This window comes from Toxotes jaculatrix, chromosome 20 (genome assembly GCF_017976425.1).
Source record: "Toxotes jaculatrix isolate fToxJac2 chromosome 20, fToxJac2.pri, whole genome shotgun sequence".
In the NCBI taxonomy this organism is placed as follows: Eukaryota; Metazoa; Chordata; class Actinopteri; family Toxotidae; genus Toxotes; species Toxotes jaculatrix.
Genome location: NC_054413.1, coordinates 12,994,881 through 13,011,665, shown reverse-complemented (window position 1 = coordinate 13,011,665; position 16,785 = coordinate 12,994,881). Strand labels below are relative to the sequence as shown.

The window sequence follows — 16,785 nt, the reverse complement described above, 5'->3', positions numbered from 1 at the left end:
CTCTACTGAATCACAAGTGTTTGGGCATGCTTGAAATGAAAGAAGAAGACAGGGAAAAATGAAGCAAAAGAAGGATCTGTATCTTTTGGAAAACGATAAAATAAAAAGGAAAGAAGGAGGGAATGATGCAAGTGAGGTTAGTGAAAATAAAAGCAGTTTCTGACCTGCCAGAGCAAATCTGGGAAAAAGGCTTACTCACAGGTAGTGTGAGCTCTGTGTCCATTTGGAGACAGCAACTCTGTAATGCAAATAATATGTTAATACGCCGTCCCTAAGAATATACATGGGCTGGTCTGTGTAATGAAACATGCTACTGCTGGCTACATACCTGTATGAGTACAAAGACAAAGCAAAAATACAAGCCTGATGAGTGTGGAGCAGTACAAGATAAAAACAGAACACAACATGTACACTCAGCGAGCACTTTATTAGGAACTCCATACTAACTAACTTGATAGTCTCTCTATACTCTTAAAATAACCTCAGTTCTTTGTGGATTCCTCAAGATTCCTCAAGAAACATTCCTTTTAGATTCTGGTCCATGTTGATGTTGATTGCATCACATAATTGAATGTGAATATCCTGTTCTACCACATCCCAAAGACCACAGAAGTACACTGAACTCACTGTCATGTTCATGACACCATTGTGAGATGACTTTTGCTTTGGTGAATTATCATTTTGAATTGTGGGCCTTAACGGACACACATGGTCAAGCAACAATACTCAGATAGGGTGTGGCATTCAAATGATAACTGAGGCAACCCTTTTTACAGCCTTCAACTGCCCAGTTTTGGTGCACCTTTGCACACTGCAACTTTAGATTTCGGTTCTTGGCTTACATGAGTGTATCATGACATGGCCTTCTGCTGTTGTAAGCCCATAAGCCTCAAAGTTTGACATGTTGTGCATTCATAGATGCTTTTCTGCTCACCACAGTTGTAAAGAGTGGTTGACCTTAGTCTTTCTGTCAGTTGTAACCTTCTTCTTTGACCTCTCTCAATCAACAAGGTGCTTCTGCTCGCAGAACTGCTGCTCACTGGATGTTTTTTTGTTTGTTTTTTTTGCACCATTCCAGGTACACTCTGGAGACTGTTGTGCATGAAAATCCTAGGAGATCAGCAGAAATACTCAAACCAGCCTGTCTACTTTTAATAATCATGCCAAGGTGAGAGTGCCTGATTCTGATGTTAGATGTAATTTGGACTGAAGCTCCTGATGTGTATCTGCATGATTTTATGCATTGTGTACCTTGCAGTTACCATGATAACAGATTCTGCTCTGATGTTTTCCAGGAAGAGACAGCAAGCTTATTGGATTGTAGAAGAAGATACTTGTGACTAATGTTTTGTGGTGTTTGCTGAAGTGGCCCTGGAGCGTCACACATCTGCTCGGGGAAAGACAGAGAGGGCCAGGAAACACACATGCACTGATAAACAAAACACAGAATATACACTCCTTTGGATTTGGTAAGACTTTTAGCTGGGAGTCATTATTCAGAGCTGTGGGATCAGACGGGAATGACGTGTCTGCTGTGTGTGTGTGTGTGTGTGTGTGTGTGTGTGTGTGTGTGTGTGTGTTTGTATATATGAGTGTGAATGGTGTAAGTGTGAAGGACTGTCAGTGCACTGAGATGGGGGTGGGTTGTCCCTTGGTCTGAGGGTCTTTCATTGATGGCTACTAATTTCACCTGACACTGCAGAGCCGCTTTTGAGCACAGCCTGGTAACCAATCAGCGCACATCAGTCTCAATCAGGAGGAGATGCACCCTCTCTGGTGCCCATAAACTCACACACACACAAGCACATCCCTTAATACAGGGTCAGGGCTGGTGTCGGGGTTTCCACATTGCTCATCCCCAAGGAGAGCACCTGATCCTGACCAGGAGGGTGGCTTTGCTGGTTCTAACTCTACCTGACCTCTAGGTGCTAAATACTGTTCTGACTTGGTTGTCACATCTGTCACACCTGAGGGAGCAAGAGATCTCTCTCTGGAGAAACACATAGATACAATGCTCAGGGCTTCTTCTCTTCTCTTCTCTTCTCTTCTCTTCTCTTCTCTTCTCTAAAACTCTTGATGACATCACCATGGCTTATTGTCACCTTTTGCACACTACATGACAACTCCTCTTAAACATTGTGTGTTACCACCTGAGGAGTGGCAGAATGGATTCCTCTCAAGCTGAAGCCAAACAGCACCCACTAGACAGATGGTGTCACGCTGCACAGGGGTGGCACAGCCAATGGGGGTTTGCCAGTTATGGTGTAACACTTTCCACCAAAAGTATGTGTATGTGTGTGCACATGTTGAGGTGTTCAATAGTTGTAAGTCTTGTGTTAGTGTGTGTGTGTTTCAGTATTTAAAGAGGTTTTCATTGACTAAAATGATGAATAATTACAAGTCCTGACCATTTGATACAGTTTTGTTTTTTAGCCAAAACACAAGAAGAATGAAGCCAATAAATTTAAAAAACCGAATTGTTTGACCAAATAACTGGATCCAAACAAATTTATTTTGGTTTCATCTAACCAAAGAATATGTTGCCAGTATTCATCAGGCTTCTTTTCATGTTTCATGTTGCAAAATTTAATCTTGCAGTTTTGTGCCTTTCTGTGAGCAGTGGTTTTCTTCTTGCAGAAGAAAATAGAGGCTGACTTTGCACCGTTTACTTACTGAATTCCCACAGATAATCCTTGTGCCAAGTCAAAAGCACTTACCTGCACTATTTATTATTTATGTAAGTTATGCAAGTAGAGAGCATTTTTCAAGGACGGCCACTGCACCTTCTGTTATTGACAGTATGGTTCTTCCTGTACCTCCTAACCACTGCTGCAACAGTGTTGTTGTTCAGTAGCCTGCTGATGTTCTTGTACCCTCTCCCGTCTTTATGAAGTCTCACAACCGGGTTTCTTACTTGTCAGGAGCCATTTTGCATAAGACACAACCCAGGCCAAAACTAAGAAAGCTGTGGCATTCCAAGGTTATTTTATAGCCTTGTTCATTCAGTTAGCCTTAATTGGAAACCACAAGTTCGCCTTACTGTACTTTGGGGGCCTGCATATTCATTGTAGTCTATCTACTCTGTTCATTGAATTATAAGTGAGATCCAGTGCCCTACACTTCAACTTTAAAGTCAGACATGATTGTAAGGTGACACAGTTTGAATCATTTAACATTCTAGCGATAATGCACAGAGGTGTACTCAGTTTTGTTGTACACAGTAACAGAGACAAGTTAGTCAGTTGTGCAACAATTACTCAACAAATACATAACCTTCTTCTTGATCCTCCTCCCACTGGCCCATTTTATTTAGCCTTTTTCAAGGTCATAACTCTGGGGTGTAATTTTTATTTTTTTAATTATTTTTTAATTTATTTTTTGCCATACTGTTGAGTTATGGTGAACAAATTGTAAGGCAAGATTTGTTCGTAGGAGGAAACAAAACAAGAAACAGTGTTGAAAAAAGGATTGCAGAGCTTAGTTTTCACAAAACAATTAATGTTGCATGTAGTGGGCAAAAGCGCTCATGGCCAAAATCCATCTCTCCATCTTCTCCTCAGCTTTGTGTATGTTGCGGGTTTTGCACTGCATCATGAAAGAACATTTAAATGTGTGTGGCTATCAAGTGTTGATTTGCACAACAGATGAAAATCAGGAACAGTGTTTCATCAAGAATGCCCTCTCTGTTTCAGTATGCAAAGTATTGGGCTTTCATCAGCTTGAGTGAGCTCTTGATTTTGACCTTAAACTTTACAAAACATATATAACAAATGTCTTTTTAAGTTTTCGAAGGTTAGAGCTTGTTCTTTTCAACTTTACCTATCTTCCCATTTAAATAGGCACACAAATTCCCATTTGGGAGGAGCAGACAAAGAGAGTGTTTTGCTCAAAAGTAAGAATGACGGCACTATTAAGTTGTGAAGGAGAATGATTATGCTGCAGCTTTTTTTTTTTTAATTATTAAATTAAGTTCAACAATTCAGTTTGAACAGTGACTTTCAATAGTGTTGAGCCACTTGCATCAGCTCAAGATTTTTCTATTTTTAACTGTACTATCTTATGTCATAAATTGGATATTAAGTAAAACAGCGTGGACTGGCTACAGACCAAGAATGACTAATGTGGTTGCTCACCATGTATCACACACACTCAAGTGTTGAACTGTTATTGACAAATGTCACTGAGCAAAATAAACCAAATCAATAGAGATCCACGCTTTTAAAACAGTCAGCTTAGTGTGTTGACAGATGTAGCTTATCACAGTACTCAGGAAGATTTGTACCTTTCAACACATGATTGAGAATATATCCAAACTCAAAGCATGGGATTCATTAAGGCCTTAAGTAGTTTCAAGAGTAACTCTCAGTTGTTGAGGATGGCCTACAAAATTACTGTATACTGCTAAATTCTCTGATGTAATTTTATCCTTTAAATATTAGATATTATTTTTGCATTTATTTACAGTCCCTTCTAATAGCTTCACATATATATACACACACACACACATATACATATATACATATCATATTTTAAATATGTTATATTTGAGTTTGTATAGTATGTTGCAGAAGCATTTTTAAATTTTCCATTAACTTAAAAAAAAAAAAGAATCACGTTTTTGCTTTTTGGTGGTATGATTAAACATTACATTTGCAGACTGAGGCTTGGGCCTTTGACTGTGACTTAGCCATGAAGCATTGTGTAGAAGTTAGTCAACCATTGTCTTCTCATGCACACACACACAGACACACGCTAAAGCACCCCTGTCAGTAGTGCTCTGATGACCCCCAATGCTTACACACCTGACAGCTCTCCCCAACCACATCTGCAACGAAGACACAAAGCAAGCTCACACCCCAAATGCTGAAACAGACACCCGGAGAAGGAAACTTCTCCTATGCTTTGCACCAGACCTTGAGCTGATTTTGCCTGACACCGTCAAAATAAGAGCTCAGTGTTCCTTAGCTGCTACGTTAAACACCAGGCCTTACCTGCTTCTCGTTTGAAGGCTCCATGGAAACCCATTGTGACTACGCCACCTGGTCAGTGTCAGCAGAAGTCAGTATGAGAGGTACAGAAGAGAAACCGAGAAAGGGAGAGGCCTAGTAGAAAGGCACACCATATCCTCCTATGCTCCTACAGTATTGCTTATGAGAAACTGTTGTCCGTTTTCACAAATACTGATTATCTTGTTCTAAGGAAGCAACATGGTGTGCTGTTGGCCAAGGATAGATTGTCCAATACACTGACTTTTCAACTTGTTAGACAATTATGGTTATTTAAAGCTTGCATTTAATGTAAATCACCCAGTACAATACTGTGCACATTAGAGGTAAAGCTCTGAACTTTGAGCCCTGTGCTTATTTTTTGGCTGTAGTGTTGTCAAATAGTTGCACATTGAGGCTTGAGAGAAATGTAATGCCTTCAGGGAATGCCTTTTTTTTTTAGCTACTGGTGCATTTTAAGAAGTTACATAAAATTTATTCATTGTGGCAGCTCACTATTTATTGATCACTAAAGTTGCGCCACATTCTTGCATTTGGTTCAAGCTTGAGGAATAATAATAGATTTAAGCCATGGTTGGAGTAGGGATGTATTGTAATGTGACTACGGGCTTAATTTAAACTATATAAACATGTAGATGATTCAAATTACAGTTGAATGTGTAAAGTGTGAACGTGTAGTGTTTTTGAAGAAAGTCAAACATTGTATAATAAGTATATGAGTTCTGCTAGAATCTCTTAGGTCTCTTGTCAATGTTGCTGTTCATTAGCTTTATCTGCCAAAGGGAACATCACAGAAACAAGTCTGCAAAGCTGCTAGTTGATGAATCTACATACATTTTAGTGAAATCAAAATTGTGAACAATTATGGATTAATAAAAGTAGGGTAATGCAAAAGACATGTGAAAGAGAAGGGAGGGGGCAGAATTCTTTTGTTACAGCCATCCCCCAAATTGAGGCCATACTTTTAAGGTCAGCAGAGTGCGAGGAAATGCAGCGGGTTGCAGAATGTTACTGGCACTTAGCTTGGCGCACTTCTGAACCTTGTAGATGTTTGTGGCAAGGTCACTGCAGGAAGCATAAATGGAAGTTGATGGCTCTGTTGTTCCGCGTCATCGGCCATGCTCTCCACCATACTCTTTGCAGACGGCACTACTGAGTGCAACTGACATCACGCACATATATGCACAAGGAGGCAGGCATTTAAAAAGGAAAAAAAAAAAAAGGCACGGAAAAAATAGAGCCCAGCTCAACATTATCAAGACAGGAGTTACAGTTAGCCCACACAATGTGATGATGGGACTTAATTGATGCATTTCCTGTGTTCAGACCCCAAGAGCTTTCATGCTGGCTTACACAAACACACTGACTGCATGTTAGTGCAAGATTTTTGTAAGTATTTGTTGGCTAGTTTTTTCCCTCCTTTTTTAAATGGAAAGGGATAATGGAACTTCATGATGAAAGGCTAGAGTGGTCTTGATGCTCCGCTCATCCTTTTCTATAGACTTTTTTTTCTACTTTGCAGATGCATTGTTTTACTGCAAATTATATCCATAAAAAAGACTCTGATCACCCATTCTGTTAAATTAATAGAATTACACAAAAAATGTAATGATAGCAATTAAGTCTTGAAAATGCTAATTTTATAGTCAAGGACGATTACCTCATTTATAGCATGTGCTGGAATGATGCCAGATGAAGGTAATTTAGATCCGGGTTGCTCACGGTTACATCATGATGAATATGAGACGAGCTGGGTCTCATCACGCACCTCCAGTCACCCAACTCTCGATCAAATGGAGAGATGGGGGGGTGGAATTTGGAGGAATGAGGGACATGAAAGTTGTCAGGGACAACTATTCTGCAGGAAAGAAAGACACATCAGGAGTACATCAGACATACATCAAAAGTACCAATGTCTGATGGATGTGCTGATGGGAGTGAAGGAGTATGGGGATGAAAATGACAGGTATTCTCCAAAAGATGTGAGTGCTAGAATGTTTTAAGGGACTGCAAAAGGGCACTTGTGCACTGACCATGAGCTTTAAAGGGTCTGTTCTTGACCTCTGTGAGTTTTCTGCAAAAAACTGATGTATTTTTCATTGAATTATGACATTTTGGAGTGATATGGATTCTAGCACAGGTTTGACGAAAGCCTCTTAGGATGTCACTGTGTTGCTTGCTTCAGTATGTCCTGATAACCTCACAATATTTATTGCCCGAGATTAAAAAATTATCATCAAAACTCCTTGCTCAAATGACATTTAAGGCAAGGAATTTTTTAAACCGTAACTGCGTTTTGGCTGAGTAAAATACTCACATTAGTTAATTATTTGAGGCAGATTTAGTGGCATGAATCTTTTATGGGGGCCTGCCTGGCGCCATGATTTCAAACAGCTTAACATTTCACTTTAGTACTCCCTCCATTCTAATGCAAACGAGGACTCTTCTAATCAACAATTGTTTTACATGCTGGACTATGGTGCAGGGGGCAGCATTGCACTGAAGTCCTTATCCAGTGCACTTTTAGTTTTAAAATCCCTGCCTTGGTGCCTGTCTGTCAGCAAAAATTTGGAAGAGTCATTCCTTTTACTGAAAGCCAGTAAGGATAATTACTAAATGATAAATGACAATTTTTAGTCAAAAAATTTCATCATGTGGAATTGATATTTCCCACTTATCAATCACATAATGTTTACAAATATTACTTGATTTAGTTTGATATCACTTCTGGGGAGATATGATAGCACAAATAGCACTGGGATAAAAGAAATAGCACAAGTCTCCCTCTTGTTTCTTTTAAAAGTGGAGAGCCATTTAACTAACATTTCACCCAGGTCTGGCTATTACACAGGCTATTGACACACATTGCACCTGGGTTGGACTCTTTCTCAACCCCATCCATCGGTCACACAGATTGTCCCCTGGTAGGCAGAGGCCTGTGACATTAATGGAAATGGGGCAATGCTGGGAGCATAGAGCCTGGAGAAGCCTGGATGATCCCTCAGGCCATGGCTGCCATGGGATGAAATAGAGAGACTATTACAGCGGAGTTGTAAAACCCCACACGCTCCACGCACTATCATAATAGAATATTGATTCTATCAGATGCCAGGCCCCAGCCTGTCCCTGCAATGAAGAAAAGAGCACTAAAGGTCATTGTGTGAAAGAATAGAGTGGGAGAGAGAGAGAGAGAGAGAGAGAGAGAGAGAGAGAAGAGCAGAAAGAGAGAGAGGAACAGAATAGAGCAGACAGAAGAGAAAGAGTGCACTACTGCTCTAGTGATACTGTAATAAGAGAATGTATCATGGAATAAGAACGCACTACAAAACAATTAGAAAAACTAAAAGGACAAGTAGAAATGATTTCAGTACTGTATGAATAAAGTTGAACTAATCTTAACTCATTTCTGTTGTTCAATTTCAATTAAACTCTCTTTTTTTTTTTTTTTTTTTTTTTTTGCATTGCTGCATCTGTCTCCACAGCCATAAGTAACAGGGAAGCAATTTCAACCATTAATTGTTGATCAAGGCGGTTGGGAAAAGTGCCAAAGGAAAAGGATGACAAATAAGCGCCCACCACGCGAACAGCAGTACAAATTATACCACAAGCAGGATACATTTATGCTTGATTGGAGCAATTTAATGTTTTCTTACAAAAAAAGCTTGCAAATCCTGGGAGGACAGTTAAGGAAATGACTTTTTAATCATCCAAGGAGCCGCTGCGCCTTGTCTCTCCTGATAGCCCCATATTGAAGACTTAATGCCATTAGGAGAAAAGAGTTCATTGGTGGAGGACAATTTTTTTTTTTTTATGGCAACTTTTTATGGTAATCCAACCTAAATAGGAAGAGTTTGAACTGCGGGTGAAAGAGTGAAAACTCTTTCATGATGATGATGATGTCATGACTAGAGCAAGGACTTGGACCCAAATGCACGATCCCACAGACGTAATCAAAAATAATAGTTTTTATTCTTCAAAGTTTCAAACAAGGATCACCCATAAAGGGGAAAAAGGCACAAAAACAAAAATACAAAATGCAAACGCAAAATCACTCTTAGCAAGGAGAAAGAAGGAACAAGGAGCTAAAGCCAAACAAGAAACAAATAAATACACAACCTGATTGGGGATACAATGACGAGAGGCAAGATGGGAAACGAGACAAGGCAAAAGACATGAGACAAGGGCAGGAGACAAAAACAAACTGACAAGAACACAGGGAAACAACGACAACAACAACTTAAATACACATCGGCAAAATGGGCAACAGGTGAAACCAATTAGGGCGGGGCAGACAATCACAAAGGCGGGAAACAAGACAAAGACAGGAAGTAGAACAAGACAAGATACACAAGGGCTATGGTTTCAAAATAAAACAAGAACTACTAACAAAACTTAACAAACTAAACAAGACTCTGAAAATGTCCACAAAAGAGTTCTAAACATAACAAAAAGAAAAAAGCCCCGTCAGGGGCTAGTCATGACAGATGATGATTGTTTTTTTTTATTCTTTACTTTGTTTTTGGTGACTTAAAAACATGCACAACTTGATATAGATACTGACATATTTTTTTCTTTTTTTTTAAGATTACATACAAATATCAACACTGGAGAAGAAAGAAAAGAAAAACGAGTCAGGGAGTCAGGGAAACTTTTACAGTATGCATCATAGTTTTAATCATGACTCTATAAGGTTTTAAAAGCGACCCAAACTACACTTTTGCGAAACAATACAAGCCATTGCAGTCTGTATGCAACCATGATACTCAGTAACCAAGTGAGGGGAGGAATATGCTTAACAATGCCACAGTTGCATGCACAATACATTATAGGAAATTGACTAATCTTTGCTGTGACATTATGGCCTGTACAAAAGTCATGATAAATTCTGTTTTTCCAGGGCCCCTTGGAAAATATATTCATGAAATTTCAATGTCCGATGAAACAAATCATCTTTTAACCAGAGCTTGACTGTGACATACCATTCCTCATTTCTATTCCAGACAAGGGTTTATTTTAGTCAAATAAATATCCATTTGTCTTGTTGTATTTCTTTCTTTCTTTCTTTTTTTTTCAAGTCACACACAGCCCCAGTAATTGAACAGTAGTTGTTGTTGTTGAGGGCCCCAGCAAATGAAACTGCCATTGTAGCATCAAAAATAATCAATTTGATGAGTCTTGTATATACTCCCATACTCAAAGTAATGTGATATTGATTCTGTGCTCTGATGTAGTACTCCTTTCCTGCAGCAGAATGATTATTGGCTTTTGACAAATTCCAGCACAATTTTTTACCCCCACCCAGCCGCCTCTTTTGTCTTAAAGCGCTGGTACCAAAGCCCTCAACTCCACTTCCACTTTGCCGCCTGACTTTGTGATTGTAATACACTTGGACAGTAAAAGACGATTTTTTTTTATATATAGCTTAGCGGGAACACAGTTTGACCCAACATATCTTCATCAAACTATTTTACACCTCAATTTACATCTTCACACACGCACATGCGCACCTTTAAATTCTGGTAGCTCTGAAAAACTATTTAAATCAGTCATTTAAAGCAAAATCACCCTCCTTTGTCCAGCCATGTTTTAGATAACAATAAAACCGCCACTCCCTCTGTTTCTTTGTCTGTCTCTCTCACACATAAACACACTCTCTCTTGTACTATTTATGCCCTTGTTCTCTCTCTTTATCTCTCTTTTCCCCCTGAATAAAATGGTATCCAGGTGTGGAGAGACAGAGGAAGGAAAGAAAGCAGTTGGAGGAATGAATGATAGAAGGTGGTAGAGGGGAAAATGGGATGACAACAGAGAGTAGAAGGAAAGATGGACTGTTGGCAGGCCTCAACATCAGGCCAGTCTGTGTTGAATGGTATAATAAAGAAAGGAAGAGACTTGGACCCAGAGAGGACATATCTCACTTGGTGTCTACTTTAACAAGGAGTATACTGTATGTGTGTGTGAAAGGGTGCGTGTGTTTAAGATCTAAAGCCACTAAATATGCCGATGCGTGCATTTTACACACAGAAATGCCTATGGGTGTCTACAGAAATGAATAAATGATGTATGTGTGTGTGTACAAACGTGTGCACCTGTGTATGTGTCTGTTTGTCTTGTTGTCGAACAGTGAACAGTGCATGCAAGCGTGTGTGTTTGTGCACACTGCAGGCTGCATCCCTGATGGGCCGTGCATGAAAACACCTTACACACACACACACACGCACACATATAACAGGGCCCTGCTCATGGAAAAATCAATATGCTGGTGGTAGAAATATGCTGGAATGTTCTCTAGGTGAGAGATTGATCTAAGCTCCACAGAGGGTCTGTCCAAAACCAAATAATGGTTAGGGGCCAGCGACCTCCAGATCTCCACAGAAAACAATAATTATAACCACACTGTGTATGCCTGGACTAAGCATAAAGGCCAAGGTCAATGAAGGCTAAATGCTAACATTGCAATGGTGGTTCACCATTAAGAGAAAGTGGAGTTTTCAACTGTAATTAAGTCCACAATGTAATTATAAAGACGTGTGTTTAAAGGGTCTGTTTTTAAAAAATACAAAAAGCAAATTAGTATTTGTCGTGCTCAGAGCATTGGAAACAGTTTTCATAGGAACTATTTCTTTGGTAGAAAGTAGTTCCAACAAAAACCTTTCACAGCAAATCACACAATCTAAGGAAATAGATCATTTTTGTAATTTAGATTAATTTAGATTAAGTAACGCTTTAAAGATGCTACATGTAAGAATGTTAGTTTAAAACATAAAAAAATTAATTACAATTATCAACCCAATATGAAGAAATAACAATTTTGACGTTATCTGAAAGACTTCCACATTTTGCATTGCAGAGATATCTACTAAACTTAGCATGCTAATCAGCCACTCCCATCTCCTAATACGACTTTGTACCTCAAGAGTTAATAGTCTGTCATTGTAATGCCCTGTATGCCCTCAGTCTAACATCAGGGTATGAAGAAGTAGTGCTGCCCAGAGGGCAAGAAACCACATTCAGTGGCAAACAGAAGAAGTACTAACAACAGACAAGAGTTAACTTTGGTGACACAGATGCGACTCATGAATTCACAACATTTCTTCTAGACTGGTGAGTAAACAGCTGAGAGCTTGCTAACGTTGTCTATGTAGCAATATTAATAGCAAATATTTACACAGCACTTTGAACAGGACAAGCAGATTATTCAAATCGAGGCTCGAAAATTTGACATTATAGTTACTTTGTGTCCTCATCACACTTCAGTGTAAGAAATGATCACGTACAAAGCATTCTTCAAAATTCTGAATAGAATAGAAAGTTTCATAATGTTGGCTAAATTCACGAACATCTTCTGTTGCACAAAGATATTCAGCCAAAGACACCTGCATAAGGATAATTTCATACTGGACACTATGTCTGGTGACATAATGAATATTCAACATGGTAGGTTAGATGCATGTGTGGTGCTATAGCATGGAAGGAACTACTTAGGCTCTCAGCACCAGGCGTAATGCATGAGCGACAAAGCTGCACACAGTGTTTGCTATGTGAATAAAACTATATAAGGTGAAACTGTTCAGACAAGGTTGAATGCACGTGTTCTGTCATCCATGTAAACATTACAAAATCCCGATTGAAACCCACAATATGTCAGGTCAGTTACGTGCACCTTTGCTCACAGATCGATACGCTGCCTTGGCATTATTGTTGGTAATACCAGGAAGTAGCTGTGTCCTGTCTGTGTGGAAGGCAACCAGGCAGACAGAATGATAGATCACTAAGCTTAAGGACTGTGTTGGCATGAGAAGATTTAATTGCTCTGTGTGGGATGGAACTGATTTGGCCTAACATTCATCGCTAGGCATAGCCTAATGAAAATAAATTCTTTCGACTATATTTTGTCACTTTATCAAATTATGTTAAAGGAAGCAAAATAAAAATGTTGCTGGGGTAAGTTTATTACATGTGTTTGGTTGAAAATATGATATTAAATGCCCAAGTCAAAAAAAGTTGATAGTTCAAAGTTGATAATCCCAACAGCAAATATACTAACATATGAAGTAATTTAATTTTCCCAAGGCTAGATGGGCATACAGAACAACATGATATTACCTAGCCAGCCTATCATCAGCACAGCCACTGTTTGAGTGATGAGTCTCCTACAGGAACCAACAGCTGTATGTGCAAATCATGCATATAAATCAATTACTGGGGCCCTATGTACTTTAAATGCACCCATTAATTAAGCAATGTCAGACACAATGAACCGTGAAGTTCATTACATTTTTAGCATTCAAACCCAGGATTATTTGAAGAGTGCATGAGAGAGAGAGAGACTGCCTTACCTAATGATTAGCCCCATAGCTCAATGTCGGGCATACGCCAGCAGAAATTTCAGGAAAGCTATTGAAAGAGGAGACAGAACAGCAGCAAGCTGTCTCAGCAAACTGCAAAACACAAAAGTGTTGATCGAAAGGAATGAAAGGAACATCAACAACTATGAGCTGTGCCTACTTTTGAACTTTAAACTCAGAAGAGATAGACCCATAGTCATACACAACCTTCCATGCAAGTTCTAAACTGGTGAATTGACATAAGTTAGATTTTTGATACTCTCAGTTTGCATTTTCAGGACCAGCATGCACACTGAGGTTCTGTATGCAAACCTCTGCTCAAATGCAAAATACAGCTACAAACAGGAGTGTTCTGTGACAAATTACATGTAAGGATAGTGTAAACTGAAATTAGAGCAAAGATGAACAGTAGTTTTGTTATTTAACCACTAATAGTGTCTTAAAAGCTCAAGGGTATTAAGAACTAAGTGGCAAAAAGAATCAAGCAAACTGGATCTATGAGGTTTTCTTTCAGCAACAGCATTATGCAGGTGTTTTGTATGGATATGTGCATATGCATGTGTGTCTCTGTATGTGACCATGACCTTAGTGTGGCCTCATGCCAGGCTGTAGTTTGGTTCAAGTTTCTGTGAGATGACAGGAGAGGCTTGGGGGTGGGGGGGCGGCGGGGCACAGAGAGAAGAAGCTCGGCCCAGCTGACTGGCATTAAGCAATGACCTCTGCATAATGAACATTTCCCAGTCATTACAAGGTTCCACACTGTGACAAAATTTGCATATTCATATATTTTTCCCCACTGCTCCCCCCACCTTGTTTTTTTTTTTTCTTGTGAGCAGGACATCTGCCTCCCTGACACTGCTCTGGAAGAGAAAAAATAAATAAATATATGTGCAGAGAGGCACATGATCTGTCCAGATGCCACAGAAATATGGCACGATGTTGACATCATTGCACACCCCGACCGTGTGTGTTTTCCGCAGTTTAAGCACCAGGAAATCATGTTCGGGGTCAGTGGAGAAGAATACAGCTTGGGCAGAAGAACCGATGGAGGTGTGGAATGTATATCTATTTTGCATATTATTGTTCTACCGCAGTGACATAAATGTCACTGTAATACTGGTGTTGCAGGTTATACACACACAATTGGGGCTATCTATAATTCATGTCACAGGGGAGCAGATCAATAGAGGTGTTGCTGAACAGATTAGACCAGCTATTTCATCTGACTGGTTTGGTCTAATCCCTAATACTTAAACAGAGGTGAGTTTTCTTTGTAATAAAGAAAGAAAGAAAGAAAGTTTTTTTTTTTTTTTTTTTTTTTTTTTTACAATTTTTACACTGTTGCGATTTAATAGTTAAGATTATTAGAAAAATGTAAAAAGTTGAAAATGCTCAAGGTATACACACATTTAGGTTGTGCCTTCAGACCTCCTTGATGAGGCTTTCTCTGATGAAACAAAGCCTCCATCCACCCTCTACAAGACATAATACATTTCAACATCAAACAAAATGGTGTCATAAAGTTTCATGTCATTAATTTTCCCCAAAAGTTGGGTAAACAGAAAATACAGACATGTATGCATAGACAGTAAATGCATAAACTTCTTCATCAAAAGAAATGCTTTTGGTTTCCTTCAAAAAAAAAAAAAAACAGAGAAGGTTTGAAAAGAAGAGAAAAAAAACAGCAAAAGTGGGAATTTGAATCCCTTTTATTTAGTTGGGTAACTTTAATTCAAATGATTCAGACTGAGCTGCTCCCGCCAACCGTGCCCGAAGAGTTGCCGATCTCAACGTGCAGCATAACGATCACTGCAGCACTTCTCAAGACAAACTGTTTTATTTGAATACCTAAAGCTGAGGGCCACATAAATATAGAATTAGACAAAGTGTTATTTTTTTCTTTTATGTTTTATTTTTTCCCCTCTTTTCTCACTCTCCAGCAGCATCCCCAGGTTAGGCTGGCTCTAAGCAAATGCAGGCACTGCAGTTCCCTTATGATAGTTCTGCAAAAAGGTTTTCTTTCAACTTAAATCAGCAAATTGTGGAGCAGAGACCCTAGCGGCATGTTTCGCTTCCCCAGAAATACCCGCTCTCAGGGATCAATTTGAAATTTAAATTGTGGTGAAATGGTGTTTGTCATTAACAATCAAATATTTGAACCATTGAAATACCTTTGCCCCTTTCTGCATCTGCACCCTATGCCCTCATTTGGAAGATTTCACAACAGACTTTTTTTTTTCTTTTTATGATGAATATGATGAATCAAAAAGGTAGCGATACACTCAGAAAAAGTTACACAAGAGCACAAAATCAAGAGAAGATATAAAAAATATAATCGTATTAAAATCAAAATACTGAAACAGGAGACAAGTGGAATATTTATGCTTTTCAGCTGTGTTGATGTTGCTCTTCAGACCAGCACCTTTTTGCATGTACACTATTAAAGAAAGGAAGACGGAGCAAGCAAAAAGAAAACTGAGGAGTTGGGTAAAATGATCCAGCCAGTAAGGTAGGACAAATGGAGAGAGAGAAGAGGTTCCTGTCATCTCTGAGAGGCAGCATCTCTGCTTAATGTTCATTAGGGGGCTGATTGAATTGGGGGGTGTAACGCTGTCACTGTTAATGGAATGATCTCTAATTGGGGCGCATTAGCTCTATAGGTTCTGGCTAGTGTCAAAGGCAGACAGAGGGTAAGGTCTCTTGAAAACCTCCTTCCACAATGCTGAAAAAACACCAAAATAAATGAAATATCAATATCTGATCAACATCTGCATACACTGGATATTTAAAATCAATGACTTCTGTGTAGAGTTACGACAATATGTAGTATTTTCCTCATTTTATGTCACCAATGAACTGATAATTCTAAAAATGTCAACTAACTTCTTTTCCTTTTTCTTTTATCTTTATGAGGACTTTTAGGTTGGAAAGGCACTAACAAAGGCGTTTGATATGTGTGTGGGAGAGAGAATGTGTTATGTGTGTGTGTGTGTGTGTGTGTCTGTGTCCATATGCACTGTGCACCACACCCCAGGGCTATGATTGCAATGGCTTAAACATGGAGGTGAGGAGCAACATCAAGACCAAAGTAAAGGTGTGTTCATGATAATGATGAGCCCAAATGACCGCTATTGCCATCAAACCAGACCCAGAACCTGATCTATAATGGCTGCCCATAAAGGAGAATCATCATCAATGAAAATGACAGGTTATTAAGATCCGATTTTGGAGGGTGGGGGGGTGGCTATGGTTTTAGTATGATAGGTTAGCTATCTATAAAACCTTTACAGCCTGGCCCTCAACGACATCAGTCCCGATCCCCATCTCCCTACGCCTTGTGCCAGAGACACATGCTAATAAGCTCACAGCCTTTAATTAAGCAATATGTGGAAGTAGGTGGTCATTATGGCCTGATTTGTGAGCCACTTCAT

General features: G+C 39.2%; 1 protein-coding gene across 1 annotated transcript in view; it reads right to left on the bottom strand.

The window, feature by feature from the left end:
• Nucleotides 1-14,770: 14,770 nt before the first annotated feature.
• Nucleotides 14,771-16,785, bottom strand: part of ofcc1 (orofacial cleft 1 candidate 1) — an 88,638-nt gene continuing 86,623 nt past the window's right edge. Inside the window, exon 25 of the mRNA XM_041066318.1 lies at nucleotides 14,771-14,829. The gene's annotated coding sequence lies outside the window, so the exon portion shown is untranslated. The remainder of the gene's footprint in view (nucleotides 14,830-16,785) is intronic.